This window comes from Schistocerca gregaria, chromosome 3, assembly GCF_023897955.1.
Source record: "Schistocerca gregaria isolate iqSchGreg1 chromosome 3, iqSchGreg1.2, whole genome shotgun sequence".
Lineage (NCBI taxonomy): Eukaryota > Metazoa > Arthropoda > Insecta > Orthoptera > Acrididae > Schistocerca > Schistocerca gregaria.
The window spans coordinates 26,336,450-26,363,946 of NC_064922.1; the positions used below are offsets into that span (position 1 = coordinate 26,336,450).

General features: G+C 46.8%; 1 protein-coding gene and 32 non-coding genes across 33 annotated transcripts in view; all 33 read left to right on the plus strand.

The window, feature by feature from the left end:
* Positions 1-27,497, plus strand: part of LOC126354119 (uncharacterized) — a 122,703-nt gene that overhangs the window by 43,072 nt on the left and 52,134 nt on the right. The window lies entirely within an intron of this gene.
* Trnal-uag (transfer RNA leucine (anticodon UAG)) lies at positions 412-484 on the plus strand. The gene has a single exon. It is a non-coding gene; the product is annotated as a tRNA-Leu (tRNA).
* On the plus strand, positions 937-1,009 carry Trnak-cuu (transfer RNA lysine (anticodon CUU)). The gene has a single exon. It is a non-coding gene; the product is annotated as a tRNA-Lys (tRNA).
* Positions 1,921-1,993, plus strand: Trnar-ucg (transfer RNA arginine (anticodon UCG)). The gene has a single exon. It is a non-coding gene; the product is annotated as a tRNA-Arg (tRNA).
* On the plus strand, positions 2,854-2,925 carry Trnat-agu (transfer RNA threonine (anticodon AGU)). Its single transcript has one exon. It is a non-coding gene; the product is annotated as a tRNA-Thr (tRNA).
* Positions 3,439-3,511, plus strand: Trnar-ucg (transfer RNA arginine (anticodon UCG)). The gene has a single exon. It is a non-coding gene; the product is annotated as a tRNA-Arg (tRNA).
* Positions 4,373-4,444, plus strand: Trnat-agu (transfer RNA threonine (anticodon AGU)). Its single transcript has one exon. It is a non-coding gene; the product is annotated as a tRNA-Thr (tRNA).
* Trnar-ucg (transfer RNA arginine (anticodon UCG)) lies at positions 4,958-5,030 on the plus strand. The gene has a single exon. It is a non-coding gene; the product is annotated as a tRNA-Arg (tRNA).
* On the plus strand, positions 5,892-5,963 carry Trnat-agu (transfer RNA threonine (anticodon AGU)). The gene has a single exon. It is a non-coding gene; the product is annotated as a tRNA-Thr (tRNA).
* Trnar-ucg (transfer RNA arginine (anticodon UCG)) lies at positions 6,471-6,543 on the plus strand. Its single transcript has one exon. It is a non-coding gene; the product is annotated as a tRNA-Arg (tRNA).
* On the plus strand, positions 7,984-8,056 carry Trnar-ucg (transfer RNA arginine (anticodon UCG)). The gene has a single exon. It is a non-coding gene; the product is annotated as a tRNA-Arg (tRNA).
* On the plus strand, positions 8,918-8,989 carry Trnat-agu (transfer RNA threonine (anticodon AGU)). Its single transcript has one exon. It is a non-coding gene; the product is annotated as a tRNA-Thr (tRNA).
* On the plus strand, positions 9,497-9,569 carry Trnar-ucg (transfer RNA arginine (anticodon UCG)). Its single transcript has one exon. It is a non-coding gene; the product is annotated as a tRNA-Arg (tRNA).
* Trnar-ucg (transfer RNA arginine (anticodon UCG)) lies at positions 11,010-11,082 on the plus strand. The gene has a single exon. It is a non-coding gene; the product is annotated as a tRNA-Arg (tRNA).
* Trnat-agu (transfer RNA threonine (anticodon AGU)) lies at positions 11,944-12,015 on the plus strand. The gene has a single exon. It is a non-coding gene; the product is annotated as a tRNA-Thr (tRNA).
* On the plus strand, positions 12,523-12,595 carry Trnar-ucg (transfer RNA arginine (anticodon UCG)). Its single transcript has one exon. It is a non-coding gene; the product is annotated as a tRNA-Arg (tRNA).
* Trnar-ucg (transfer RNA arginine (anticodon UCG)) lies at positions 14,036-14,108 on the plus strand. Its single transcript has one exon. It is a non-coding gene; the product is annotated as a tRNA-Arg (tRNA).
* Positions 14,970-15,041, plus strand: Trnat-agu (transfer RNA threonine (anticodon AGU)). The gene has a single exon. It is a non-coding gene; the product is annotated as a tRNA-Thr (tRNA).
* Positions 15,549-15,621, plus strand: Trnar-ucg (transfer RNA arginine (anticodon UCG)). Its single transcript has one exon. It is a non-coding gene; the product is annotated as a tRNA-Arg (tRNA).
* Trnak-cuu (transfer RNA lysine (anticodon CUU)) lies at positions 16,072-16,144 on the plus strand. Its single transcript has one exon. It is a non-coding gene; the product is annotated as a tRNA-Lys (tRNA).
* Positions 16,480-16,551, plus strand: Trnat-agu (transfer RNA threonine (anticodon AGU)). The gene has a single exon. It is a non-coding gene; the product is annotated as a tRNA-Thr (tRNA).
* Trnar-ucg (transfer RNA arginine (anticodon UCG)) lies at positions 17,065-17,137 on the plus strand. The gene has a single exon. It is a non-coding gene; the product is annotated as a tRNA-Arg (tRNA).
* On the plus strand, positions 18,575-18,647 carry Trnar-ucg (transfer RNA arginine (anticodon UCG)). The gene has a single exon. It is a non-coding gene; the product is annotated as a tRNA-Arg (tRNA).
* Trnar-ucg (transfer RNA arginine (anticodon UCG)) lies at positions 20,076-20,148 on the plus strand. The gene has a single exon. It is a non-coding gene; the product is annotated as a tRNA-Arg (tRNA).
* Positions 20,599-20,671, plus strand: Trnak-cuu (transfer RNA lysine (anticodon CUU)). The gene has a single exon. It is a non-coding gene; the product is annotated as a tRNA-Lys (tRNA).
* Trnar-ucg (transfer RNA arginine (anticodon UCG)) lies at positions 21,583-21,655 on the plus strand. Its single transcript has one exon. It is a non-coding gene; the product is annotated as a tRNA-Arg (tRNA).
* On the plus strand, positions 22,517-22,588 carry Trnat-agu (transfer RNA threonine (anticodon AGU)). The gene has a single exon. It is a non-coding gene; the product is annotated as a tRNA-Thr (tRNA).
* Trnar-ucg (transfer RNA arginine (anticodon UCG)) lies at positions 23,102-23,174 on the plus strand. Its single transcript has one exon. It is a non-coding gene; the product is annotated as a tRNA-Arg (tRNA).
* Positions 24,610-24,682, plus strand: Trnar-ucg (transfer RNA arginine (anticodon UCG)). Its single transcript has one exon. It is a non-coding gene; the product is annotated as a tRNA-Arg (tRNA).
* Positions 25,133-25,205, plus strand: Trnak-cuu (transfer RNA lysine (anticodon CUU)). The gene has a single exon. It is a non-coding gene; the product is annotated as a tRNA-Lys (tRNA).
* On the plus strand, positions 25,544-25,615 carry Trnat-agu (transfer RNA threonine (anticodon AGU)). The gene has a single exon. It is a non-coding gene; the product is annotated as a tRNA-Thr (tRNA).
* Trnar-ucg (transfer RNA arginine (anticodon UCG)) lies at positions 26,126-26,198 on the plus strand. Its single transcript has one exon. It is a non-coding gene; the product is annotated as a tRNA-Arg (tRNA).
* Trnat-agu (transfer RNA threonine (anticodon AGU)) lies at positions 27,060-27,131 on the plus strand. Its single transcript has one exon. It is a non-coding gene; the product is annotated as a tRNA-Thr (tRNA).

Below are 27,497 nucleotides of genomic sequence, written 5' to 3' on the forward strand. Positions count from 1 at the left end.
TGTGATTAAGGCGAATGGCGCTGATAAAGCATTTGCCAAAGCGGTACGGCATAAGGTGGGACGAGGCATTCTGAATTACATTTTATAGATGTATTTCTCACAAATCTCTGAGCCTCTCGCGGTCGTCGTCGTCGTCGTCGTCGTCGTCGTCGTCGCCGCCGCCGCTTCTGCAGAATTAGCAAATGGCCATCGTAGCAAATGCGGCGAGGGACACCCTGCCATCGATTCCGATTGCGCAAAGTGTGTGGTCTTGTTTTCCTGTCTATGTTTGGTCGGTCTCGTAAGAGGTTGAATGTAACGAATGGGTGGGAAAGAGTAAGGGGCAGCGGCTGTGTGGAACGAAAACACAATTCCTCAGGGGGTGTGAGCGTTTCGAGATGAATCGTATATAAGTTATACTCGGTCGTCAGTGACCGTGTGGCCTAATGGATAAGGCGTCGGACTTAGGATCCGAAGATTGCAGGTTCGAATCCTGTCACGGTCGTGTTTTTCCAGTTCTGAGAAACAAACATACCGTTTTAATGTAGCAATAGTGCAGTACGAAACCGTCTGAATGTTGCTGTTGACCATTTTGTGCTCGGAGATGGTCTTGAGCTTGAAACACACACAAGAAGACCGGTTTTAACTAGCGAAATGGTCAGCAGAGTGCCCTCACCGCGAGGTTTGACTGGCACTTGCACATCTAAAACAACGTCGTAAAGTAACTCGTTCGGCTTTTGAGTCACGTCAAGTATGTGTGTTAATTTTGACGCCGCTAGCTCTGCAGATTGTCATGCAATTCCTTTACCTCTCTGAAATGATTATGAAATAAAAGTGAAGTACGTGACGAGTGTGACGTTAGGAAAACATTAGGCAGCATGGAGAGATTCTGTATGGGACCAACCAACCCAAACGAGTACTGTGTGATCTGCTACCCAGCAGGTACCCAACGAGGCAGCACGGCTAGCTCAGTCGGTAGAGCATGAGACTCTTAATCACAGGGCCGTGGGTTCGAGCCCTTCGCTGGGCGGAACGGAATTTTTCTCCACTGCAGATGTAAATTACCGATTTTCTGATTAACGTGATGTAATGGAAATAGCAACTTTAAAATTTGCCTACGTCTCAATCAGTCGCAAGAAAACTGTATTTGAAGGTGAAGGTGATTTTGTAGACATGTGAAAGTCATGTTCTGAAGTGCAGGTGGTTTTGTTTGGAGAGAACATCGGCTACGTGTCAGATGTGTATCCAAGCAGTAATGGGTCGCCATAGCTGCTAATATTAGTCAAAAATATGAAGTGTTGTCAGCTGAAGTCTGAAGATTCAGACGACCGTGCGGCGAAGTACGCAAAAGTTCCGCTAGGCCGCGCCTCTTTAGCTCAGTGGTAGAGCACTGGTCTAGTAATCCAGGAGTCGTGAGTTCCATCCTTACAGGAGGAAGACGAATTTTGGAAATCAGTTGCGCGTCATGGCCGTATAGCAAACAGTATCTGTGATGGCGAACAATTAGCGAGAGGCGTTTTATTAAGAATTACTCTCAGATGTGATTAAGGCGAATGGCGCTGATAAAGCATTTGCCAAAGCGGTACGGCATAAGGTGGGACGAGGCATTCTGAATTACATTTCATAGATGTATTTCTCACAAATCTCTGAGCCTCCCGCGGTCGTCGTCGTCGTCGTCGTCGTCGCCGCCGCCGCTTCTGCAGAATTAGATAATGGCCATCGTAGCAAATGCGGCGAGGGACACCCTGCCATCGATTCCGATTGCGCAAAGTGTGTGGTCTTGTTTTCCTGTCTATGTTTGGTCGGTCTCGTAACAGGTTGAATGTAACGAATGGGTGGGAAAGAGTAAGGGGCAGCGGCTGTGTGGAACGAAAACACAATTCCTCAGGGGGTGTGAGCGTTTCGAGATGAATCGTATATAAGTTATACTTGGTCGTCAGTGACCGTGTGGCCTAATGGATAAGGCGTCGGACTTCGGTTCCGAAGATTGCAGGTTCGAATCCTGTCACGGTCGTGTTTTTCCAGTTCTGAGAAACAAACATACCGTTTTAATGTAGCAATTGTGCAGTACGAAACCGTCTGAATGTTGCTGTTGTCCATTTTGTGCTCGGAGATGGTCTTGAGCTTGAAACACACACAAGAAGACCGGTTTTAACTAGCGAAATGGTCGGCAGAGTGCCCTCACCGCGAGGTTTGACTGGCACTTGCACATCTAAAACAACGTCGGAAAGTAACTCGTTCGGCTTTTGAGTCACGTCAAGTATGTGTGTTAATTTTGACGCCGCTAGCTCTGCAGATTGTCATGCAATTCCTTTACCTCTCAGAAATGATTATGAAATAAAAGTGAAGTACGTGACGAGTGTCGTTAGGAAAACATTAGGCAGCATGGAGAGATTCTGTATGGGACCAACCAACCCAAACGAGTACTGTGTGATCTGCTACCCAGGAGGTACCCAACGAGGCAGCACGGCCCAGCTCAGTCGGTAGAGCATGAGACTCTTAATCACAGGGCCGTGGGTTCGAGCCCTACCCTGGGCGAAAAGGAATTTTTCTCCGCTGCAGATGTAAATTACCGATTTTCTGATTAACGTGATGTAATGGAAATAGCAACTTTAAAATTTGCCTACGTCTCAATCAGTCGCAAGAAAACTGTATTTGAAGGTGAAGGTGATTTTGTAGACATGTGAAAGTCATGTTCTGAAGTGCAGGTGGTTTTGTTTGGAGAGAACATCGGCTACGTGTCAGATGTGTATCCAAGCAGTAATGGGTCGCCATAGCTGCAAATATTAGTGAAAAATATGAAGTGTTGTCAGCTGAAGTCTGAAGATTCAGACGACCGTACGGACGAAGTACGCAAAAGTTCCGCTAGGCCGCGCCTCTTTAGCTCAGTGGTAGAGCACTGGTCTAGTAAACCAGGAGTCGTGAGTTCCATCCTCACAGGAGGAAGACGAATTTTGGAAATCAGTTGCGCGTCATGGCCGTATAGCAAACAGTATCTGTGATGGCGAACAATTAGCGAGAGGCGTTTTATTAAGAATTACTCTCAGATGTGATTAAGGCGAATGGCGCTGATAAAGCATTTGCCAAAGCGGTACGGCATAAGGTGGGACGAGGCATTCTGAATTACATTTTATAGATGTATTTCTCATAAATCTCTGAGCCTCTCGCGGTCGTCGTCGTCGTCGTCGTCGTCGTCGACGTCGCCGCCGCCGCTTCTGCAGAATTAGCAAATGGCCATCGTAGCAAATGCGGCGAGGGACACCCTGCCATCGATTCCGATTGCGCAAAGTGTGTGGTCTTGTTTTCCTGTCTATGTTTGGTCGGTCTCGTAAGAGGTTGAATGTAACGAATGGGTGGGAAAGAGTAAGGGGCAGCGGCTGTGTGGAACGAAAACACAATTCCTCAGGGGGTGTGAGCGTTTCGAGATGAATCGTATATAAGTTAAACTTGGTCGTCAGTGACCGTGTGGCCTAATGGATAAGGCGTCGGACTTCGGATCCGAAGATTGCAGGTTCGAATCCTGTCACGGTCGTGTTTTTTCAGTTCTGAGAAACAAACATACCGTTTTAATGTAGCAATTGTGCAGTACGAAACCGTCTGAATGTTGCTGTTGACCATTTTGTGCTTGGAGATGGTCTTGAGCTTGAAACACACACAAGAAGACCGGTGTTAACTAGCGAAATGGTCGGCAGAGTGCCCTCACCGCGAGGTTTGACTGGCACTTGCACATCTAAAACAACGTCGGAAAGTAACTCGTTCGGCTTTTGAGTCACGTCAAGTATGTGTGTTAATTTTGACGCCGCTAGCTCTGCAGATTGTCATGCAATTCCTTTACCTCTCTGAAATGATTATGAAATAAAAGTGAAGTACGTGACGAGTGTGACGTTAGGAAAACATTAGGCAGCATGGAGAGATTCTGTATGGGACCAACCAACCCAAACGAGTACTGAGTGATCTGCTACCCAGCAGGTACCCAACGAGGCAGCACGGCTAGCTCAGTCGGTAGAGCATGAGACTCTTAATCATAGGGTCGTGGGTTCGAGCCCTACCCTGGGCGAAAAGGAATTTTTCTCCGCTGCAGATGTAAATTACCGATTTTCTGATTAACGTGATGTAATGGAAATAGCAACTTTAAAATTTGCCTACGTCTCAATCAGTCGCAAGAAAACTGTATTTGAAGGTGAAGGTGATTTTGTAGACATGTGAAAGTCATGTTCTGAAGTGCAGGTGGTTTTGTTTGGAGAGAACATCGGCTACGTGTCAGATGTGTATCCAAGCAGTAATGGGTCGCCATAGCTGCAAATATTAGTGAAAAATATGAAGTGTTGTCAGCTGAAGTCTGAAGATTCAGACGACCGTACGGACGAAGTACGCAAAAGTTCCGCTAGGCCGCGCCTCTTTAGCTCAGTGGTAGAGCACTGGTCTAGTAAACCAGGAGTCGTGAGTTCCATCCTCACAGGAGGAAGACGAATTTTGGAAATCAGTTGCGCGTCATGGCCGTATAGCAAACAGTATCTGTGATGGCGAACAATTAGCGAGAGGCGTTTTATTAAGAATTACTCTCAGATGTGATTAAGGCGAATGGCGCTGATAAAGCATTTGCCAAAGCGGTACGGCATAAGGTGGGACGAGGCATTCTGAATTACATTTTATAGATGTATTTCTCATAAATCTCTGAGCCTCTCGCGGTCGTCGTCGTCGTCGTCGTCGTCGTCGACGTCGCCGCCGCCGCTTCTGCAGAATTAGCAAATGGCCATCGTAGCAAATGCGGCGAGGGACACCCTGCCATCGATTCCGATTGCGCAAAGTGTGTGGTCTTGTTTTCCTGTCTATGTTTGGTCGGTCTCGTAAGAGGTTGAATGTAACGAATGGGTGGGAAAGAGTAAGGGGCAGCGGCTGTGTGGAACGAAAACACAATTCCTCAGGGGGTGTGAGCGTTTCGAGATGAATCGTATATAAGTTAAACTTGGTCGTCAGTGACCGTGTGGCCTAATGGATAAGGCGTCGGACTTCGGATCCGAAGATTGCAGGTTCGAATCCTGTCACGGTCGTGTTTTTTCAGTTCTGAGAAACAAACATACCGTTTTAATGTAGCAATTGTGCAGTACGAAACCGTCTGAATGTTGCTGTTGACCATTTTGTGCTTGGAGATGGTCTTGAGCTTGAAACACACACAAGAAGACCGGTGTTAACTAGCGAAATGGTCGGCAGAGTGCCCTCACCGCGAGGTTTGACTGGCACTTGCACATCTAAAACAACGTCGGAAAGTAACTCGTTCGGCTTTTGAGTCACGTCAAGTATGTGTGTTAATTTTGACGCCGCTAGCTCTGCAGATTGTCATGCAATTCCTTTACCTCTCTGAAATGATTATGAAATAAAAGTGAAGTACGTGACGAGTGTGACGTTAGGAAAACATTAGGCAGCATGGAGAGATTCTGTATGGGACCAACCAACCCAAACGAGTACTGAGTGATCTGCTACCCAGCAGGTACCCAACGAGGCAGCACGGCTAGCTCAGTCGGTAGAGCATGAGACTCTTAATCATAGGGTCGTGGGTTCGAGCCCTACCCTGGGCGAAAAGGAATTTTTCTCCGCTGCAGATGTAAATTACCGATTTTCTGATTAACGTGATGTAATGGAAATAGCAACTTTAAAATTTGCCTACGTCTCAATCAGTCGCAAGAAAACTGTATTTGAAGGTGAAGGTGATTTTGTAGACATGTGAAAGTCATGTTCTGAAGTGCAGGTGGTTTTGTTTGGAGAGAACATCGGCTACGTGTCAGATGTGTATCCAAGCAGTAATGGGTCGACATACCTGCTAATATTAGTCAAAAATATGAAGTGTTGTCAGCTGAAGTCTGAAGATTCAGACGACCGTACGGACGAAGTACGCAAAAGTTCCGCTAGGCCGCGCCTCTTTAGCTCAGTGGTAGAGCACTGGTCTAGTAAACCAGGAGTCGTGAGTTCCATCCTCACAGGAGGAAGACGAATTTTGGAAATCAGTTACGCGTCATGGCCGTATAGCAAACAGTATCTGTGATGGCGAACAATTAGCGAGAGGCGTTTTATTAAGAATTACTCTCAGATGTGATTAAGGCGAATGGCGCTGATAAAGCATTTGCCAAAGCGGTACGGCATAAGGTGGGACGAGGCATTCTGAATTACATTTTATAGATGTATTTCTCATAAATCTCTGAGCCTCTCGCGGTCGTCGTCGTCGTCGTCGTCGACGTCGCCGCCGCCGCTTCTGCAGAATTAGCAAATGGCCATCGTAGCAAATGCGGCGAGGGACACCCTGCCATCGATTCCGATTGCGCAAAGTGTGTGGTCTTGTTTTCCTGTCTATGTTTGGTCGGTCTCGTAAGAGGTTGAATGTAACGAATGGGTGGGAAAGAGTAAGGGGCAGCGGCTGTGTGGAACAAAAACACAATTCCTCAGGGGGTGTGAGCGTTTCGAGATGAATCGTATATAAGTTATACTTGGTCGTCAGTGACCGTGTGGCCTAATGGATAAGGCGTCGGACTTCGGATCCGAAGATTGCAGGTTCGAATCCAGACACGGTCGTGTTTTTCCAGTTCTGAGAAACAAACATACCGTTTTAATGTAGCAATTGTGCAGTACGAAACCGTCTGAATGTTGCTGTTGACCATTTTGTGCTTGGAGATGGTCTTGAGCTTGAAACACACACAAGAAGACCGGTGTTAACTAGCGAAATGGTCGGCAGAGTGCTCTCACCGCGAGGTTTGACTGGCACTTGCACATCTAAAACAACGTCGGAAAGTAACTCGTTCGGCTTTTGAGTCACGTCAAGTATGTGTGTTAATTTTGACGCCGCTAGCTCTGCAGATTGTCATGCAATTCCTTTACCTCTCTGAAATGATTATGAAATAAAAGTGAAGTACGTGACGAGTGTGACGTTAGGAAAACATTAGGCAGCATGGAGAGATTCTGTATGGGACCAACCAACCCAAACGAGTACTGTGTGATCTGCTACCCAGCAGGTACCCAACGAGGCAGCACGGCTAGCTCAGTCGGTAGAGCATGAGACTTTTAATAATAGGGTCGTGGGTTCGAGCCCTACCCTGGGCGGAACGGAATTTTTCTCCGCTGCAGATGTAAATTACCGATTTTCTGATTAACGTGATGTAATGGAAATAGCAACTTTAAAATTTGCCTACGTCTCAATCAGTCGCAAGAAAACTGAAGGTGAAGGTGATATTGTAGACATGTGAAAGTCATGTTCTGAAGTGCAGGTGGTTTTGTTTGGAGAGAACATCGGCTACGTGTCAGATGTGTATCCAAGCAGTAATGGGTCGCCATAGCTGCAAATATTAGTGAAAAATATAAAGTGTTGTCAGCTGAAGTCTGAAGATTCAGACGACCGTACGGACGAAGTACGCAAAAGTTCCGCTAGGCCGCGCCCCTTTAGCTCAGTGGTAGAGCACTGGTCTAGTAAACCAGGAGTCGTGAGTTCCATCCTCACAGGAGGAAGACGAATTTTGGAAATCAGTTGCGCGTCATGGCCGTATAGCAAACAGTATCTGTGATGGCGAACAATTAGCGAGAGGCGTTTTATTAAGAATTACTCTCAGATGTGATTAAGGCGAATGGCGCTGATAAAGCATTTGCCAAAGCGGTACGGCATAAGGTGGGACGAGGCATTCTGAATTACATTTTATAGATGTATTTCTCACAAATCTCTGAGCCTCCCGCGGTCGTCGTCTTCGTCGTCGTCGTCGTCGTCATCGCCGCCGCCGCTTCTGCAGAATTAGCAAATGGCCATCTTAGCAAATGCGGCGAGGGACACCCTGCCATCGATTCCGATTGCGCAAAGTGTGTGGTCTTGTTTTCCTGTCTATGTTTGGTCGGTCTCGTAAGAGGTTGAATGTAACGAATGGGTGGGAAAGAGTAAGGGGCAGTGGCTGTGTGGAACGAAAACACAATTCCTCAGGGGGTGTGAGCGTTTCGAGATGAATCGTATATAAGTTATACTTGGTCGTCAGTGACCCTGTGGCCTAATGGATAAGGCGTCGGACTTCGGATCCGAAGATTGCAGGTTCGAGTCCTGTCACGGTCGTGTTTTTCCAGTTCTGAGAAACAAACATACCGTTTTAATGTAGCAATTGTGCAGTACGAAACCGTCTGAATGTTGCTGTTAACCATTTTGTGCTTGAAGATGGTCTTGAGCTTGAAACACACACAAGGAGACCGGTGTTAACTAGCGAAATGATCGGCAGAGTGCCCTCACCGCGAGGTTTGACTGGCACTTGCACATCTAAAACAAGGTCGGAAAGTAACTCGTTCGGCTTTTGAGTCACGTCAAGTATGTGTGTTAATTTTGACGCCGCTAGCTCTGCAGATTGTCATGCAATTCCTTTACCTCTCGGAAATGATTATGAAATAAAAGTGAAGTACGTGACGAGTGTCGTTAGGAAAACATTAGGCAGCATGGAGAGATTCTGTATGGGACCAACCAACCCAAACGAGTACTGTGTGATCTGCTACCCAGGAGGTACCCAACGAGGCAGCACGGCTAGCTTAGTCGGTAGAGCACGAGACTCTTAATCACAGGGTCGTGGGTCCGAGCCCTTCGCTGGGCGGAACGGAATTTTTCTCCACTGCAGATGTAAATTACCGATTTTCTGATTAACGTGATGTAATGGAAATAGCAACTTTAAAATTTGCCTACGTCTCAATCAGTCGCAAGAAAACTGTATTTGAAGGTGAAGGTGATTTTGTAGACATGTGTGAAAGTCATGTTCTGAAGTGCAGGTGATTTTGTTTGGAGAGAACATCGGCTACGTGTCAGATGTGTATCCAAGCAGTAATGGGTCGCCATAGCTGCAAATATTGGTGAAAAATATGAAGTGTTGTCAGCTGAAGTCTGAAGATTCAGACGACCGTACGGACGAAGTACGCAAAAGTTCCGCTAGGCCGCGCCTCTTTAGCTCAGTGGTAGAGCACTGGTCTAGTAAACCAGGAGTCGTGAGTTCCATCCTCACAGGAGGAAGACGAATTTTGGAAATCAGTTACGCGTCATGGCCGTATAGCAAACAGTATCTGTGATGGCGAACAATTAGCGAGAGGCGTTTTATTAAGAATTACTCTCAGATGTGATTAAGGCGAATGGCGCTGATAAAGCATTTGCCAAAGCGGTACGGCATAAGGTGGGACGAGGCATTCTGAATTACATTTTATAGATGTATTTCTCATAAATCTCTGAGCCTCTCGCGGTCGTCGTCGTCGTCGTCGTCGACGTCGCCGCCGCCGCTTCTGCAGAATTAGCAAATGGCCATCGTAGCAAATGCGGCGAGGGACACCCTGCCATCGATTCCGATTGCGCAAAGTGTGTGGTCTTGTTTTCCTGTCTATGTTTGGTCGGTCTCGTAAGAGGTTGAATGTAACGAATGGGTGGGAAAGAGTAAGGGGCAGCGGCTGTGTGGAACAAAAACACAATTCCTCAGGGGGTGTGAGCGTTTCGAGATGAATCGTATATAAGTTATACTTGGTCGTCAGTGACCGTGTGGCCTAATGGATAAGGCGTCGGACTTCGGATCCGAAGATTGCAGGTTCGAATCCAGACACGGTCGTGTTTTTCCAGTTCTGAGAAACAAACATACCGTTTTAATGTAGCAATTGTGCAGTACGAAACCGTCTGAATGTTGCTGTTGACCATTTTGTGCTTGGAGATGGTCTTGAGCTTGAAACACACACAAGAAGACCGGTGTTAACTAGCGAAATGGTCGGCAGAGTGCTCTCACCGCGAGGTTTGACTGGCACTTGCACATCTAAAACAACGTCGGAAAGTAACTCGTTCGGCTTTTGAGTCACGTCAAGTATGTGTGTTAATTTTGACGCCGCTAGCTCTGCAGATTGTCATGCAATTCCTTTACCTCTCTGAAATGATTATGAAATAAAAGTGAAGTACGTGACGAGTGTGACGTTAGGAAAACATTAGGCAGCATGGAGAGATTCTGTATGGGACCAACCAACCCAAACGAGTACTGTGTGATCTGCTACCCAGCAGGTACCCAACGAGGCAGCACGGCTAGCTCAGTCGGTAGAGCATGAGACTTTTAATAATAGGGTCGTGGGTTCGAGCCCTACCCTGGGCGGAACGGAATTTTTCTCCGCTGCAGATGTAAATTACCGATTTTCTGATTAACGTGATGTAATGGAAATAGCAACTTTAAAATTTGCCTACGTCTCAATCAGTCGCAAGAAAACTGAAGGTGAAGGTGATATTGTAGACATGTGAAAGTCATGTTCTGAAGTGCAGGTGGTTTTGTTTGGAGAGAACATCGGCTACGTGTCAGATGTGTATCCAAGCAGTAATGGGTCGCCATAGCTGCAAATATTAGTGAAAAATATGAAGTGTTGTCAGCTGAAGTCTGAAGATTCAGACGACCGTACGGACGAAGTACGCAAAAGTTCCGCTAGGCCGCGCCCCTTTAGCTCAGTGGTAGAGCACTGGTCTAGTAAACCAGGAGTCGTGAGTTCCATCCTCACAGGAGGAAGACGAATTTTGGAAATCAGTTGCGCGTCATGGCCGTATAGCAAACAGTATCTGTGATGGCGAACAATTAGCGAGAGGCGTTTTATTAAGAATTACTCTCAGATGTGATTAAGGCGAATGGCGCTGATAAAGCATTTGCCAAAGCGGTACGGCATAAGGTGGGACGAGGCATTCTGAATTACATTTTATAGATGTATTTCTCACAAATCTCTGAGCCTCCCGCGGTCGTCGTCTTCGTCGTCGTCGTCGTCGTCATCGCCGCCGCCGCTTCTGCAGAATTAGCAAATGGCCATCTTAGCAAATGCGGCGAGGGACACCCTGCCATCGATTCCGATTGCGCAAAGTGTGTGGTCTTGTTTTCCTGTCTATGTTTGGTCGGTCTCGTAAGAGGTTGAATGTAACGAATGGGTGGGAAAGAGTAAGGGGCAGTGGCTGTGTGGAACGAAAACACAATTCCTCAGGGGGTGTGAGCGTTTCGAGATGAATCGTATATAAGTTATACTTGGTCGTCAGTGACCCTGTGGCCTAATGGATAAGGCGTCGGACTTCGGATCCGAAGATTGCAGGTTCGAGTCCTGTCACGGTCGTGTTTTTCCAGTTCTGAGAAACAAACATACCGTTTTAATGTAGCAATTGTGCAGTACGAAACCGTCTGAATGTTGCTGTTAACCATTTTGTGCTTGAAGATGGTCTTGAGCTTGAAACACACACAAGGAGACCGGTGTTAACTAGCGAAATGATCGGCAGAGTGCCCTCACCGCGAGGTTTGACTGGCACTTGCACATCTAAAACAAGGTCGGAAAGTAACTCGTTCGGCTTTTGAGTCACGTCAAGTATGTGTGTTAATTTTGACGCCGCTAGCTCTGCAGATTGTCATGCAATTCCTTTACCTCTCGGAAATGATTATGAAATAAAAGTGAAGTACGTGACGAGTGTCGTTAGGAAAACATTAGGCAGCATGGAGAGATTCTGTATGGGACCAACCAACCCAAACGAGTACTGTGTGATCTGCTACCCAGGAGGTACCCAACGAGGCAGCACGGCTAGCTTAGTCGGTAGAGCACGAGACTCTTAATCACAGGGTCGTGGGTCCGAGCCCTTCGCTGGGCGGAACGGAATTTTTCTCCACTGCAGATGTAAATTACCGATTTTCTGATTAACGTGATGTAATGGAAATAGCAACTTTAAAATTTGCCTACGTCTCAATCAGTCGCAAGAAAACTGTATTTGAAGGTGAAGGTGATTTTGTAGACATGTGTGAAAGTCATGTTCTGAAGTGCAGGTGATTTTGTTTGGAGAGAACATCGGCTACGTGTCAGATGTGTATCCAAGCAGTAATGGGTCGCCATAGCTGCAAATATTGGTGAAAAATATGAAGTGTTGTCAGCTGAAGTCTGAAGATTCAGACGACCGTACGGACGAAGTACGCAAAAGTTCCGCTAGGCCGCGCCTCTTTAGCTCAGTGGTAGAGCACTGGTCTAGTAAACCAGGAGTCGTGAGTTCCATCCTCACAGGAGGAAGACGAATTTTGGAAATCAGTTACGCGTCATGGCCGTATAGCAAACAGTATCTGTGATGGCGAACAATTAGCGAGAGGCGTTTTATTAAGAATTACTCTCAGATGTGATTAAGGCGAATGGCGCTGATAAAGCATTTGCCAAAGCGGTACGGCATAAGGTGGGACGAGGCATTCTGAATTACATTTTATAGATGTATTTCTCATAAATCTCTGAGCCTCTCGCGGTCGTCGTCGTCGTCGTCGTCGACGTCGCCGCCGCCGCTTCTGCAGAATTAGCAAATGGCCATCGTAGCAAATGCGGCGAGGGACACCCTGCCATCGATTCCGATTGCGCAAAGTGTGTGGTCTTGTTTTCCTGTCTATGTTTGGTCGGTCTCGTAAGAGGTTGAATGTAACGAATGGGTGGGAAAGAGTAAGGGGCAGCGGCTGTGTGGAACAAAAACACAATTCCTCAGGGGGTGTGAGCGTTTCGAGATGAATCGTATATAAGTTATACTTGGTCGTCAGTGACCGTGTGGCCTAATGGATAAGGCGTCGGACTTCGGATCCGAAGATTGCAGGTTCGAATCCAGACACGGTCGTGTTTTTCCAGTTCTGAGAAACAAACATACCGTTTTAATGTAGCAATTGTGCAGTACGAAACCGTCTGAATGTTGCTGTTGACCATTTTGTGCTTGGAGATGGTCTTGAGCTTGAAACACACACAAGAAGACCGGTGTTAACTAGCGAAATGGTCGGCAGAGTGCTCTCACCGCGAGGTTTGACTGGCACTTGCACATCTAAAACAACGTCGGAAAGTAACTCGTTCGGCTTTTGAGTCACGTCAAGTATGTGTGTTAATTTTGACGCCGCTAGCTCTGCAGATTGTCATGCAATTCCTTTACCTCTCTGAAATGATTATGAAATAAAAGTGAAGTACGTGACGAGTGTGACGTTAGGAAAACATTAGGCAGCATGGAGAGATTCTGTATGGGACCAACCAACCCAAACGAGTACTGTGTGATCTGCTACCCAGCAGGTACCCAACGAGGCAGCACGGCTAGCTCAGTCGGTAGAGCATGAGACTTTTAATAATAGGGTCGTGGGTTCGAGCCCTACCCTGGGCGGAACGGAATTTTTCTCCGCTGCAGATGTAAATTACCGATTTTCTGATTAACGTGATGTAATGGAAATAGCAACTTTAAAATTTGCCTACGTCTCAATCAGTCGCAAGAAAACTGAAGGTGAAGGTGATATTGTAGACATGTGAAAGTCATGTTCTGAAGTGCAGGTGGTTTTGTTTGGAGAGAACATCGGCTACGTGTCAGATGTGTATCCAAGCAGTAATGGGTCGCCATAGCTGCAAATATTAGTGAAAAATATGAAGTGTTGTCAGCTGAAGTCTGAAGATTCAGACGACCGTACGGACGAAGTACGCAAAAGTTCCGCTAGGCCGCGCCCCTTTAGCTCAGTGGTAGAGCACTGGTCTAGTAAACCAGGAGTCGTGAGTTCCATCCTCACAGGAGGAAGACGAATTTTGGAAATCAGTTGCGCGTCATGGCCGTATAGCAAACAGTATCTGTGATGGCGAACAATTAGCGAGAGGCGTTTTATTAAGAATTACTCTCAGATGTGATTAAGGCGAATGGCGCTGATAAAGCATTTGCCAAAGCGGTACGGCATAAGGTGGGACGAGGCATTCTGAATTACATTTTATAGATGTATTTCTCACAAATCTCTGAGCCTCCCGCGGTCGTCGTCTTCGTCGTCGTCGTCGTCGTCATCGCCGCCGCCGCTTCTGCAGAATTAGCAAATGGCCATCTTAGCAAATGCGGCGAGGGACACCCTGCCATCGATTCCGATTGCGCAAAGTGTGTGGTCTTGTTTTCCTGTCTATGTTTGGTCGGTCTCGTAAGAGGTTGAATGTAACGAATGGGTGGGAAAGAGTAAGGGGCAGTGGCTGTGTGGAACGAAAACACAATTCCTCAGGGGGTGTGAGCGTTTCGAGATGAATCGTATATAAGTTATACTTGGTCGTCAGTGACCCTGTGGCCTAATGGATAAGGCGTCGGACTTCGGATCCGAAGATTGCAGGTTCGAGTCCTGTCACGGTCGTGTTTTTCCAGTTCTGAGAAACAAACATACCGTTTTAATGTAGCAATTGTGCAGTACGAAACCGTCTGAATGTTGCTGTTAACCATTTTGTGCTTGAAGATGGTCTTGAGCTTGAAACACACACAAGAAGACCGGTGTTAACTAGCGAAATGATCGGCAGAGTGCCCTCACCGCGAGGTTTGACTGGCACTTGCACATCTAAAACAAGGTCGGAAAGTAACTCGTTCGGCTTTTGAGTCACGTCAAGTATGTGTGTTAATTTTGACGCCGCTAGCTCTGCAGATTGTCATGCAATTCCTTTACCTCTCGGAAATGATTATGAAATAAAAGTGAAGTACGTGACGAGTGTCGTTAGGAAAACATTAGGCAGCATGGAGAGATTCTGTATGGGACCAACCAACCCAAACGAGTACTGTGTGATCTGCTACCCAGGAGGTACCCAACGAGGCAGCACGGCTAGCTTAGTCGGTAGAGCACGAGACTCTTAATCACAGGGTCGTGGGTCCGAGCCCTTCGCTGGGCGGAACGGAATTTTTCTCCACTGCAGATGTAAATTACCGATTTTCTGATTAACGTGATGTAATGGAAATAGCAACTTTAAAATTTGCCTACGTCTCAATCAGTCGCAAGAAAACTGTATTTGAAGGTGAAGGTGATTTTGTAGACATGTGTGAAAGTCATGTTCTGAAGTGCAGGTGATTTTGTTTGGAGAGAACATCGGCTACGTGTCAGATGTGTATCCAAGCAGTAATGGGTCGCCATAGCTGCAAATATTGGTGAAAAATATGAAGTGTTGTCAGCTGAAGTCTGAAGATTCAGACGACCGTACGGACGAAGTACGCAAAAGTTCCGCTAGGCCGCGCCTCTTTAGCTCAGTGGTAGAGCACTGGTCTAGTAAACCAGGAGTCGTGAGTTCCATCCTCACAGGAGGAAGACGAATTTTGGAAATCAGTTGCGCGTCATGGCCGTATAGCAAACAGTATCTGTGATGGCGAACAATTAGCGAGAGGCGTTTTATTAAGAATTACTCTCAGATGTGATTAAGGCGAATGGCGCTGATAAAGCATTTGCCAAAGCGGTACGGCATAAGGTGGGACGAGGCATTCTGAATTACATTTTATAGATGTATTTCTCACAAATCTCTGAGCCTCCCGCGGTCGTCTTCGTCGTCGTCGTCGTCGTCGCCGCCGCCGCTTCTGCAGAATTAGCAAATGGCCATCGTAGCAAATGCGGCGAGGGACACCCTGCCATCGATTCCGATTGCGCAAAGTGTGTGGTCTTGTTTTCCTGTCTATGTTTGGTCGGTCTCGTAAGAGGTTGAATGTAACGAATGGGTGGGAAAGAGTAAGGGGCAGCGGCTGTGTGGAACGAAAACACAATTCCTCAGGGGGTGTGAGCGTTTCGAGATGAATCGTATATAAGTTACACTTGGTCGTCAGTGACCGTGTGGCCTAATGGATAAGGCGTCGGACTTCGGATCCGAAGATTGCAGGTTCGAATCCTGTCACGGTCGTGTTTTTCCAGTTCTGAGAAACAAACATACCGTTTTAATGTAGCAATTGTGCAGTACGAAACCGTCTGAATGTTGCTGTTGACCATTTTGTGCTTGGAGATGGTCTTGAGCTTGAAACACACACAAGAAGACCGGTGTTAACTAGCGAAATGGTCGGCAGAGTGCCCTCACCGCGAGGTTTGACTGGCACTTGCACATCTAAAACAACGTCGGAAAGTAACTCGTTCGGCTTTTGAGTCACGTCAAGTATGTGTGTTAATTTTGACGCCGCTAGCTCTGCAGATTGTCATGCAATTCCTTTACCTCTCAGAAATGATTATGAAATAAAAGTGAAGTACGTGACGAGTGTCGTTAGGAAAACATTAGGCAGCATGGAGAGCTTCTGTATGGGACCAACCAACCCAAACGAGTACTGTGTGATCTGCTACCCAGGAGGTACCCAACGAGGCAGCACGGCTAGCTCAGTCGGTAGAGCATGAGACTCTTAATCACAGGGTCGTGGGTTCGAGCCCTTCGCTGGGCGGAACGGAATTTTTCTCCACTGCAGATGTAAATTACCGATTTTCTGATTAACGTGATGTAATGGAAATAGCAACTTTAAAATTTGCCTACGTCTCAATCAGTCGCAAGAAAACTGTATTTGAAGGTGAAGGTGATTTTGTAGACACGTGAAAGTCATGTTCTGAAGTGCAGGTGGTTTTGTTTGGAGAGAACATCGGCTACGTGTCAGATGTGTAGCCAAGCAGTAATGGGTCGCCATAGCTGCTAATATTAGTCAAAAATATGAAGTGTTGTCAGCTGAAGTCTGATGATTCAGACGACCGTGCGGCGAAGTACGCAAAAGTTCCGCTAGGCCGCGCCTCTTTAGCTCAGTGGTAGAGCACTGGTCTAGTAAACCAGGAGTCGTGAGTTCCATCCTCACAGGAGGAAGACGAATTTTGGAAATCAGTTGCGCGTCATGGCCGTATAGCAAACAGTATCTGTGATGGCGAACAATTAGCGAGAGGCGTTTTATTAAGAATTACTCTCAGATGTGATTAAGGCGAATGGCGCTGATAAAGCATTTGCCAAAGCGGTACGGCATAAGGTGGGACGAGGCATTCTGAATTACATTTTATAGATGTATTTCTCACAAATCTCTGAGCCTCTCGCGGTCGTCGTCGTCGTCGTCGTCGTCGTCGTCGTCGTCGCCGCCGCTTCTGCAGAATTAGCAAATGGCCATCGTAGCAAATGCGGCGAGGGACACCCTGCCATCGATTCCGATTGCGCAAAGTGTGTGGTCTTGTTTTCCTGTCTATGTTTGGTCGGTCTCGTAAGAGGTTGAATATAACGAATGGGTGGGAAAGAGTAAGGGGCAGCGGCTGTGTGGAACGAAAACACAATTCCTCAGGGGGTGTGAGCGTTTCGAGATGAATCGTATATAAGTTATACTTGGTCGTCAGTGACCGTGTGGCCTAATGGATAAGGCGTCGGACTTCGGATCCGAAGGTTGCAGGTTCGAATCCTGTCACGGTCGTGTTTTTCCAGTTCTGAGAAACAAACATACCGTTTTAATGTAGCAATTGTGCAGTACGAAACCGTCTGAATGTTGCTGTTGACCATTTTGTGCTTGGAGATGGTCTTGAGCTTGAAACACACACAAGAAGACCGGTGTTAACTAGCGAAATGGTCGGCAGAGTGCCCTCACCGCGAGGTTTGACTGGCACTTGCACATCTAAAACAACGTCGGAAAGTAACTCGTTCGACTTTTGAGTCACGTCAAGTATGTGTGTTAATTTTGACGCCGCTAGCTCTGCAGATTGTCATGCAATTCCTTTACCTCTCAGAAATGATTATGAAATAAAAGTGAAGTACGTGACGAGTGTGACGTTAGGAAAACATTAGGCAGCATGGAGAGATTCTGTATGGGACCAACCAACCCAAACGAGTACTGTGTGATCTGCTACCCAGCAGGTACCCAACGAGGCAGCACGGCTAGCTCAGTCGGTATAGCATGAGACTCTCAATCATAGGGTTGTGGGTTCGAGCCCTACCCTGGGCGGAACGGAATTTTTCTCCGCTGCAGATGTAAATTACCGATTTTCTGATTAACGTGATGTAATGGAAATAGCAACTTTAAAATTTCCCTACGTCTCAATCAGTCGCAAGAAAACTGAAGGTGAAGGTGATTTTGTAGACATGTGAAAGTCATGTTCTGAAGTGCAGGTGGTTTTGTTTGGAGAGAACATCGGCTACGTGTCAGATGTGTATCCAAGCAGTAATGGGTCGCCATAGCTGCTAATATTAGTCAAAAATATGAAGTGTTGTCAGCTGAAGTCTGATGATTCAGACGACCGTACGGACGAAGTACGCAAAAGTTCCGCTAGGCCGCGCCCCTTTAGCTCAGTGGTAGAGCACTGGTCTAGTAAACCAGGAGTCGTGAGTTCCATCCTCACAGGAGGAAGACGAATTTTGGAAATCAGTTGCGCGTCATGGCCGTATAGCAAACAGTATCTGTGATGGCGAACAATTAGCGAGAGGCGTTTTATTAAGAATTACTCTCAGATGTGATTAAGGCGAATGGCGCTGATAAAGCATTTGCCAAAGCGGTACGGCATAAGGTGGGACGAGGCATTCTGAATTACATTTTATAGATGTATTTCTCATAAATCTCTGAGCCTCTCGCGGTCGTCGTCGTCGTCGTCGTCGTCGACGTCGCCGCCGCCGCTTCTGCAGAATTAGCAAATGGCCATCGTAGCAAATGCGGCGAGGGACACCCTGCCATCGATTCCGATTGCGCAAAGTGTGTGGTCTTGTTTTCCTGTCTATGTTTGGTCGGTCTCGTAAGAGGTTGAATGTAACGAATGGGTGGGAAAGAGTAAGGGGCAGCGGCTGTGTGGAACGAAAACACAATTCCTCAGGGGGTGTGAGCGTTTCGAGATGAATCGTATATAAGTTATACTTGGTCGTCAGTGACCGTGTGGCCTAATGGATAAGGCGTCGGACTTCGGATCCGAAGATTGCAGGTTCGAATCCTGTCACGGTCGTGTTTTTCCAGTTCTGAGAAACAAACATACCGTTTTAATGTAGCAATTGTGCAGTACGAAACCGTCTGAATGTTGCTGTTGACCATTTTGTGCTTGGAGATGGTCTTGAGCTTGAAACACACACAAGAAGACCGGTGTCAACTAGCGAAATGGTCGGCAGAGTGCCCTCACCGCGAGGTTTGACTGGCACTTGCACATCTAAAACAACGTCGGAAAGTAACTCGTTCGGCTTTTCAGTCACGTCAAGTATGTGTGTTAATTTTGACGCCGCTAGCTCTGCAGATTGTCATGCAATTCCTTTACCTCTCAGAAATGATTATGAAATAAAAGTGAAGTACGTGACGAGTGTGACGTTAGGAAAACATTAGGCAGCATGGAGAGATTCTGTATGGGACCAACCAACCCAAACGAGTACTGTGTGATCTGCTACCCAGCAGGTACCCAACGAGGCAGCACGGCTAGCTCAGTCGGTATAGCATGAGACTCTTAATCATAGGATCGTGGGTTCGAGCCCTACCCTGGGAGGAACGGAATTTTTCTCCGCTGCAGATGTAAATTACCGATTTTCTGATTAACGTGATGTAATGGAAATAGCAACTTTAAAATTTGCCTACGTCTCAATCAGTCGCAAGAAAACTGAAGGTGAAGGTGATTTTGTAGACATGTGAAAGTCATGTTCTGAAGTGCAGGTGGTTTTGTTTGGAGAGAACATCGGCTACGTGTCAGATGTGTATCCAAGCAGTAATGGGTCGCCATAGCTGCAAATATTAGTGAAAAATATGAAGTGTTGTCAGCTGAAGTCTGAAGATTCAGACGACCGTACGGACGAAGTACGCAAAAGTTCCGCTAGGCCGCGCCCCATTAGCTCAGTGGTAGAGCACTGGTCTAGTAAACCAGGAGTCGTGAGTTCCATCCTCACAGGAGGAAGACGAATTTTGGAAATCAGTTGCGCGTCATGGCCGTATAGCAAACAGTATCTGTGATGGCGAACAATTAGCGAGAGGCGTTTTATTAAGAATTACTCTCAGATGTGATTAAGGCGAATGGCGCTGATAAAGCATTTGCCAAAGCGGTACGGCATAAGGTGGGACGAGGCATTCTGAATTACATTTTATAGATGTATTTCTCATAAATCTCTGAGCCTCTCGCGGTCGTCGTCGTCGTCGACGTCGCCGCCGCCGCTTCTGCAGAATTAGCAAATGGCCATCGTAGCAAATGCGGCGAGGGACACCCTGCCATCGATTCCGATTGCGCAAAGTGTGTGGTCTTGTTTTCCTGTCTATGTTTGGTCGGTCTCGTAAGAGGTTGAATGTAACGAATGGGTGGGAAAGAGTAAGGGGCAGCGGCTGTGTGGAACGAAAACACAATTCCTCAGGGGGTGTGAGCGTTTCGAGATGAATCGTATATAAGTTATACTTGGTCGTCAGTGATCGTGTGGCCTAATGGATAAGGCGTCGGACTTCGGATCCGAAGATTGCAGGTTCGAATCCTGTCACGGTCGTGTTTTTCCAGTTCTGAGAAACAAACATACCGTTTTAATGTAGCAATTGTGCAGTACGAAACCGTCTGAATGTTGCTGTTGACCATTTTGTGCTTGGAGATGGTCTTGAGCTTGAAACACACACAAGAAGACCGGTGTTAACTAGCGAAATGGTCGGCAGAGTGCCCTCACCGCGAGGTTTGACTGGCACTTGCACATCTAAAACAACGTCGGAAAGTAACTCGTTCGGCTTTTGAGTCACGTCAAGTATGTGTGTTAATTTTGACGCCGCTAGCTCTGCAGATTGTCATGCTATTCCTTTACCTCTCAGAAATGATTATGAAATAAAAGTGAAGTACGTGACGAGTGTCGTTAGGAAAACATTAGGCAGCATGGAGAGATTCTGTATGGGACCAACCAACCCAAACGAGTACTGTGTGATCTGCTACCCAGGAGGTACCCAACGAGGCAGCACGGCTAGCTCAGTCGGTAGAGCATGAGACTCTTAATCACAGGGTCGTGGGTTCGAGCCCTTCGCTGGGCGGAACGGAATTTTTCTCCACTGCAGATGTAGATTACCGATTTTCTGATTAACGTGATGTAATGGAAATAGCAACTTTAAAATTTGCCTACGTCTCAATCAGTCGCAAGAAAACTGTAATTGATGGTGAAGGTGATTTTGTAGACATGTGAAAGTCATGTTCTGAAGTGGAGGTGGTTTTGTTTGGAGAGAACATCGGCTACGTGTCAGATGTGTAGCCAAGCAGTAATGGGTCGCCATAGCTGCTAATATTAGTCAAAAATATGAAGTGTTGTCAGCTGAAGTCTGATGATTCAGACGACCGTGCGGCGAAGTACGCAAAAGTTCCGCAATGCCGCGCCTCTTTAGCTCAGTGGTAGAGCACTGGTCTAATAAACCAGGAGTCGTGAGTTCCATCCTTACAGGAGGAAGACGAATTTTGGAAATCAGTTGCGCGTCATGGCCGTATAGCAAACAGTATCTGTGATGGCGAACAACTAGCGAGAGGCGTTTTATTAAGAATTACTCTCAGATGTGATTAAGGCGAATGGCGCTGATAAAGCATTTGCCAAAGCGGTACGGCATAAGGTGGGGCAAGGCATTCTGAATTACATTTTATAGATGTATTTCTCACAAATCTCTGAGCCTCTCGCGGTCGTCGTCGTCGTCGTCGACGTCGCCGCCGCCGCTTCTGCAGAATTAGCAAATGGCCATCGTAGCAAATGCGGCGAGGGACACCCTGCCATCGATTCCGATTGCGCAAAGTGTGTGGTCTTGTTTTCCTGTCTATGTTTGGTCGGTCTCGTAAGAGGTTGAATGTAACGAATGGGTGGGAAAGAGTAAGGGGCAGCGGCTGTGTGGAACGAAAACACAATTCCTCAGGGGGTGTGAGCGTTTCCAGATGAATCGTATATAAGTTATACTTTGTCGTCAGTGACCGTGTGGCCTAATGGATAAGGCGTCGGACTTCGGATCCGAAGATTGCAGGTTCGAATCCTGTCACGGTCGTGTTTTTCCAGTTCTGAGAAACAAACATACCGTTTTAATGAAGCAATTGTGCAGTACGAAACCGTCTGAATGTTGCTGTTGACCATTTTGTGCTTGGAGATGGTCTTGAGCTTGAAACACACACAAGAAGACCGGTGTTAACTAGCGAAATGGTCGGCAGAGTGCCCTCACCGCGAGGTTTGACTGGCACTTGCACATCTAAAACAACGTTGGAAAGTAACTCGTTCGGCTTTTGAGTCACGTCAAGTATGTGTGTTAATTTTGACGCCGCTAGCTCTGCAGATTGTCATGCAATTCCTTTACCTCTCAGAAATGATTATGAAATAAAAGTGAAGTACGTGACGAGTGTCGTTAGGAAAACATTAGGCAGCATGGAGAGATTCTGTATGGGACCAACCAACCCAAACGAGTACTGTGTGATCTGCTACCCAGGAGGTACCCAACGAGGCAGCACGGCTAGCTCAGTCGGTAGAGCATGAGACTCTTAATCACAGGGTCGTCGGTTCGAGCCCTTCGCTGGGCGGAACGGAGTTTTTCTCCACTGCAGATGTAAATTACCGATTTTCTGATTAACGTGATGTAATGGAAATAGCAACTTTAAAATTTGCCTACGTCTCAATCAGTAGCAAGAAAACTGTATTTGAAGGTGAAGTTGATTTTGTAGACATGTGTGAAAGTCATGTTCTGAAGTGCAGGTGATTTTGTTTGGAGAGAACATCGGCTACGTGTCAGATGTGTATCCAAGCAGTAATGGGTCGCCATAGCTGCAAATCTTAGTGAAAAATATGAAGTGTTGTCAGCTGAAGTATGAAGATTCAGACGACCGTACGGACGAAGTACGCAAAAGTTCCGCTAGGCCGCGCCTCTTTAGCTCAGTGGTAGAGCACTGGTCTAGTAAACCAGGAGTCGTGAGTTCCATCCTCACAGGAGGAAGACGAATTTTGGAAATCAGTTGCGCGTCATGGCCGTATAGCAAACAGTATCTGTGATGGCGAACAATTAGCGAGAGGCGTTTTATTAAGAATTACTCTCAGATGTGATTAAGGCGAATGGCGCTGATAAAGCATTTGCCAAAGCGGCACGGCATAAGGTGGGACGAGGCATTCTGAATTACATTTTATAGATGTATTTCTCACAAATCTCTGAGCCTCCCGCGGTCGTCGTCTTCGTCGTCGTCGTCGTCGTCGTCGCCGCCGCCGGTTCTGCAGAATTAGCAAATGGCCATCGTAGCAAATGCGGCGAGGGACACCCTGCCATCGATTCCGATTGCGCAAAGTGTGTGGTCTTGTTTTCCTGTCTATGTTTGGTCGGTCTCGTAAGAGGTTGAATGTAACGAATGGGTGGGAAAGAGTAAGGGGCAGCGGCTGTGTGGAACGAAAACACTATTCCTCAGGGGGTGTGAGCGTTTCGAGATGAATCGTATATAAGTTATACTTGGTCGTCAGTGACCGTGTGGCCTAATGGATAAGGCGTCGGACTTCGGATCCGAAGATTGCAGGTTCGAATCCTGTCACGGTCGTGTTTTTCCAGTTCTGAGAAACAAACATACCGTTTTAATGTAGCAATTGTGCAGTACGAAACCGTCTGAATGTTGCTGTTGACCATTTAGTGCTTGGAGATGGTCTTGAGCTTGAAACACACACAAGAAGACCGTTGTTAACTAGCGAAATGGTCGGCAGAGTGCCCTCACCGCGAGGTTTGACTGGCACTTGCACATCTAAAACAACGTTGGAAAGTAACTCGTTCGGCTTTTGAGTCACGTTAAGTATGTGTGTTAATTTTGACGCCGCTAGCTCTGCAGATTGTCATGCAATTCCTTTACCTCTCAGAAATGATTATGAAATAAAAGTGAAGTACGTGACGAGTGTCGTTAGGAAAACATTAGGCAGCATGGAGAGATTCTGTATGGGACCAACCAACCCAAACGAGTACTGTGTGATCTGCTACCCAGGAGGTACCCAACGAGGCAGCACGGCTAGCTCAGTCTTTAGAGCATGAGACTCTTAATCACAGGGTCGTGGGTTCGAGCCCTTCGCTGGGCGGAACGGAATTTTTCTCCACTGCAGATGTAAATTACCGATTTTCTGATTAACGTGATGTAATGGAAATAGCAACTTTAAAATTTGCCTACGTCTCAATCAGTCGCAAGAAAACTGTAATTGAAGGTGAAGGTGATTTTGTAGACATGTGAAAGTCATGTTCTGAAGTGGAGGTGGTTTTGTTTGGAGAGAACATCGGCTACGTGTCAGATGTGTATCCAAGCAGTAATGGGTCGCCATAGCTGCAAATATTAGTGAAAAATATGAAGTGTTGTCAGCTGAAGTCTGAAGAATCAGACGACCGTACGGACGAAGTACGCAAAAGTTCCGCTAGGCCGCGCCCCTTTAGCTCAGTGGTAGAGCACTGGTCTAGTAAACCAGGAGTCGTGAGTTCCATCCTCACAGGAGGAAGACGAATTTTGGAAATCAGTTGCGCGTCATGGCCGTATAGCAAACAGTATCTGTGATGGCGAACAATTAGCGAGAGGCGTTTTATTAAGAATTACTCTCAGATGTGATTAAGGCGAATGGCGCTGATAAAGCATTTGCCAAAGCGGTACGGCATAAGGTGGGACGAGGCATTCTGAATTACATTTTATAGATGTATTTCTCATAAATCTCTGAGTCTCTCGCGGTCGTCGTCGTCGTCGTCGACGTCGCCGCCGCCGCTTCTGCAGAATTAGCAAATGGCCATCGTAGCAAATGCGGCGAGGGACACCCTGCCATCGATTCCGATTGCGCAAAGTGTGTGGTCTTGTTTTCCTGTCTATGTTTGGTCGGTCTCGTAAGAGGTTGAATGTAACGAATGGGTGGGAAAGAGTAAGGGGCAGCGGCTGTGTGGAACGAAAACACAATTCCTCAGGGGGTGTGAGCGTTTCGAGATGAATCGTATATAAGTTATACTTGGTCGTCAGTGACCGTGTGGCCTAATGGATAAGGCGTCGGACTTCGGATCCGAAGATTGCAGGTTCGAATCCTGTCACGGTCGTGTTTTTCCAGTTCTGAGAAACAAACATACCGTTTTAATGTAGCAATTGTGCAGTACGAAACCGTCTGAATGTTGCTGTTGACCATTTTGTGCTTGAAGATGGTCTTGAGCTTGAAACACACACAAGAAGACCGGTGTTAACTAGCGAAATGGTCGGCAGAGTGCCCTCACCGCGAAGTTTGACTGGCACTTGCACATCTAAAACAACGTCGGAAAGTAACTCGTTCGGCTTTTGAGTCACGTCAAGTATGTGTGTTAATTTTGACGCCGCTAGCTCTGCAGATTGTCATGCAATTCCTTTACCTCTCAGAAATGATTATGAAATAAAAGTGAAGTACGTGACGAGTGTCGTTAGGAAAATATTAGGCAGCATGGAGAGATTCTGTATGGGACCAACCAACCCAAACGAGTACTGTGTGATCTGCTACCCAGCAGGTACCCAACGAGGCAGCACGGCTAGCTCAGTCGGTAGAGCATGAGACTCTTAATCACAGGGTCGTGGGTTCGAGCCCTTCGCTGGGCGGAACGGAATTTTTCTCCACTGCAGATGTAAATTACCGATTTTCTGATTAACGTGATGTAATGGAAATAGCAACTTTAAAATTTGCCTACGACTCAATCAGTCGCAAGAAAACTGTATTTGAAGGTGAAGGTGATTTTGTAGACATGTGTGAAAGTCATGTTCTGAAGTGCAGGTGATTTTGTTTGGAGAGAACATCGGCTACGTGTCAGATGTGTATCCAAGCAGTAATGGGTCGCCATAGCTGCAAATATTAGTGAGAAATATGAAGTGTTGTCAGCTGAAGTCTGAAGATTCAGACGACCGTACGGACGAAGTACGCAAAAGTTCCGCTAGGCCGCGCCTCTTTAGCTCAGTGGTAGAGCACTGGTCTAGTAAACCAGGAGTCGTGAGTTCCATCCTCACAGGAGGAAGACGAATTTTGGAAATCAGTTGCGCGTCATGGCCGTATAGCAAACAGTATCTGTGATGGCGAACAATTAGCGAGAGGCGTTTTATTAAGAATTACTCTCAGATGTGATTAAGGCGAATGGCGCTGATAAAGCATTTGCCAAAGCGGTACGGCATAAGGTGGGACGAGGCATTCTGAATTACATTTTATAGATGTATTTCTCACAAATCTCTGAGCCTCCCGCGGTCGACGTCTTCGTCGTCGTCGTCGTCGCCGCCGCCGCCGCTTCTGCAGAATTAGCAAATGGCCATCGTAGCAAATGCGGCGAGGGACACCCTGCCATCGATTCCGATTGCGCAAAGTGTGTGGTCTTGTTTTCCTGTCTATGTTTGGTCGGTCTCGTAAGAGGTTGAATGTAACGAATGGGTGGGAAAGAGTAAGGGGCAGCGGCTGTGTGGAACGAAAACACTATTCCTCAGGGGGTGTGAGCGTTTCGAGATGAATCGTATATAAGTTACACTTGGTCGTCAGTGACCGTGTGGCCTAATGGATAAGGCATCGGACTTCGGATCCGAAGATTGCAGGTTCGAATCCTGTCACGGTCGTGTTTTTCCAGTTCTGAGAAACAAACATACCGTTTTAGTGTAGCAATTGTGCAGTACGAAACCGTCTGAATGTTGCTGTTGACCATTTTGTGCTTGGAGATGGTCTTGAGCTTGAAACACACACAAGAAGACCGGTGTTAACTAGCGAAATGGTCGGCAGAGTGCCCTCACCGCGAGGTTTGACTGGCACTTGCACATCTAAAACAACGTCGGAAAGTAACTCGTTCGGCTTTTGAGTCACGTCAAGTATGTGTGTTAATTTTGACGCCGCTAGCTCTGCAGATTGTCATGCAATTCCTTTACCTCTCAGAAATGATTATGAAATAAAAGTGAAGTACGTGACGAGTGTCGTTAGGAAAACATTAGGCAGCATGGAGAGATTCTGTATGGGACCAACCAACCCAAACGAGTACTGTGTGATCTGCTACCCAGGAGGTACCCAACGAGGCAGCACGGCTAGCTCAGTCGGTAGAGCATGAGCCTCTTAATCACAGAGTCGTGGGTTCGAGCCCTTCGCTGGGCGGAACGGAATTTTTCTCCACTGCAGATGTAAATTACCGATTTTCTGATTAACGTGATGTAATGGAAATAGCAACTTTAAAATTTGCCTACGTCTCAATCAGTCGCAAGAAAACTGTATTTGAAGGTGAAGTTGATTTTGTAGACATGTGTGAAAGTCATGTTCTGAAGTGCAGGTGATTTTGTTTGGAGAGAACATCGGCTACGTGTCAGATGTGTATCCAAGCAGTAATGGGTCGCCATAGCTGCAAATATTAGTGAAAAATATGAAATGTTGTCAGCTGAAGTCTGAAGATTCAGACGATCGTACGGACGAAGTACGCAAAAGTTCCGCTAGGCCGCGCCTCTTTAGCTCAGTGGTAGAGCACTGGTCTAGTAAACCAGGAGTCGTGAGTTCCATCCTCACAGGAGGAAGACGAATTTTGGAAATCAGTTGCGCGTCATGGCCGTATAGCAAACAGTATCTGTGATGGCGAACAATTAGCGAGAGGCGTTTTATTAAGAATTACTCTCAGATGTGATTAAGGCGAATGGCGCTGATAAAGCATTTGCCAAAGCGGTACGGCATAAGGTGGGACGAGGCATTCTGAATTACATTTTATAGATGTATTTCTCACAAATCTCTGAGCCTCTCGCGGTCGTCGTTGTCGTCGCCGCCGCCGCTTCTGCAGAATTAGCAAAACGGCCATCGTAGCAAATGCGGCGAGGGACACCCTGCCATCGATTCCGATTGCGCAAAGTGTGTGGTCTTGTTTTCCTGTCTATGTTTGGTCGGTCTCG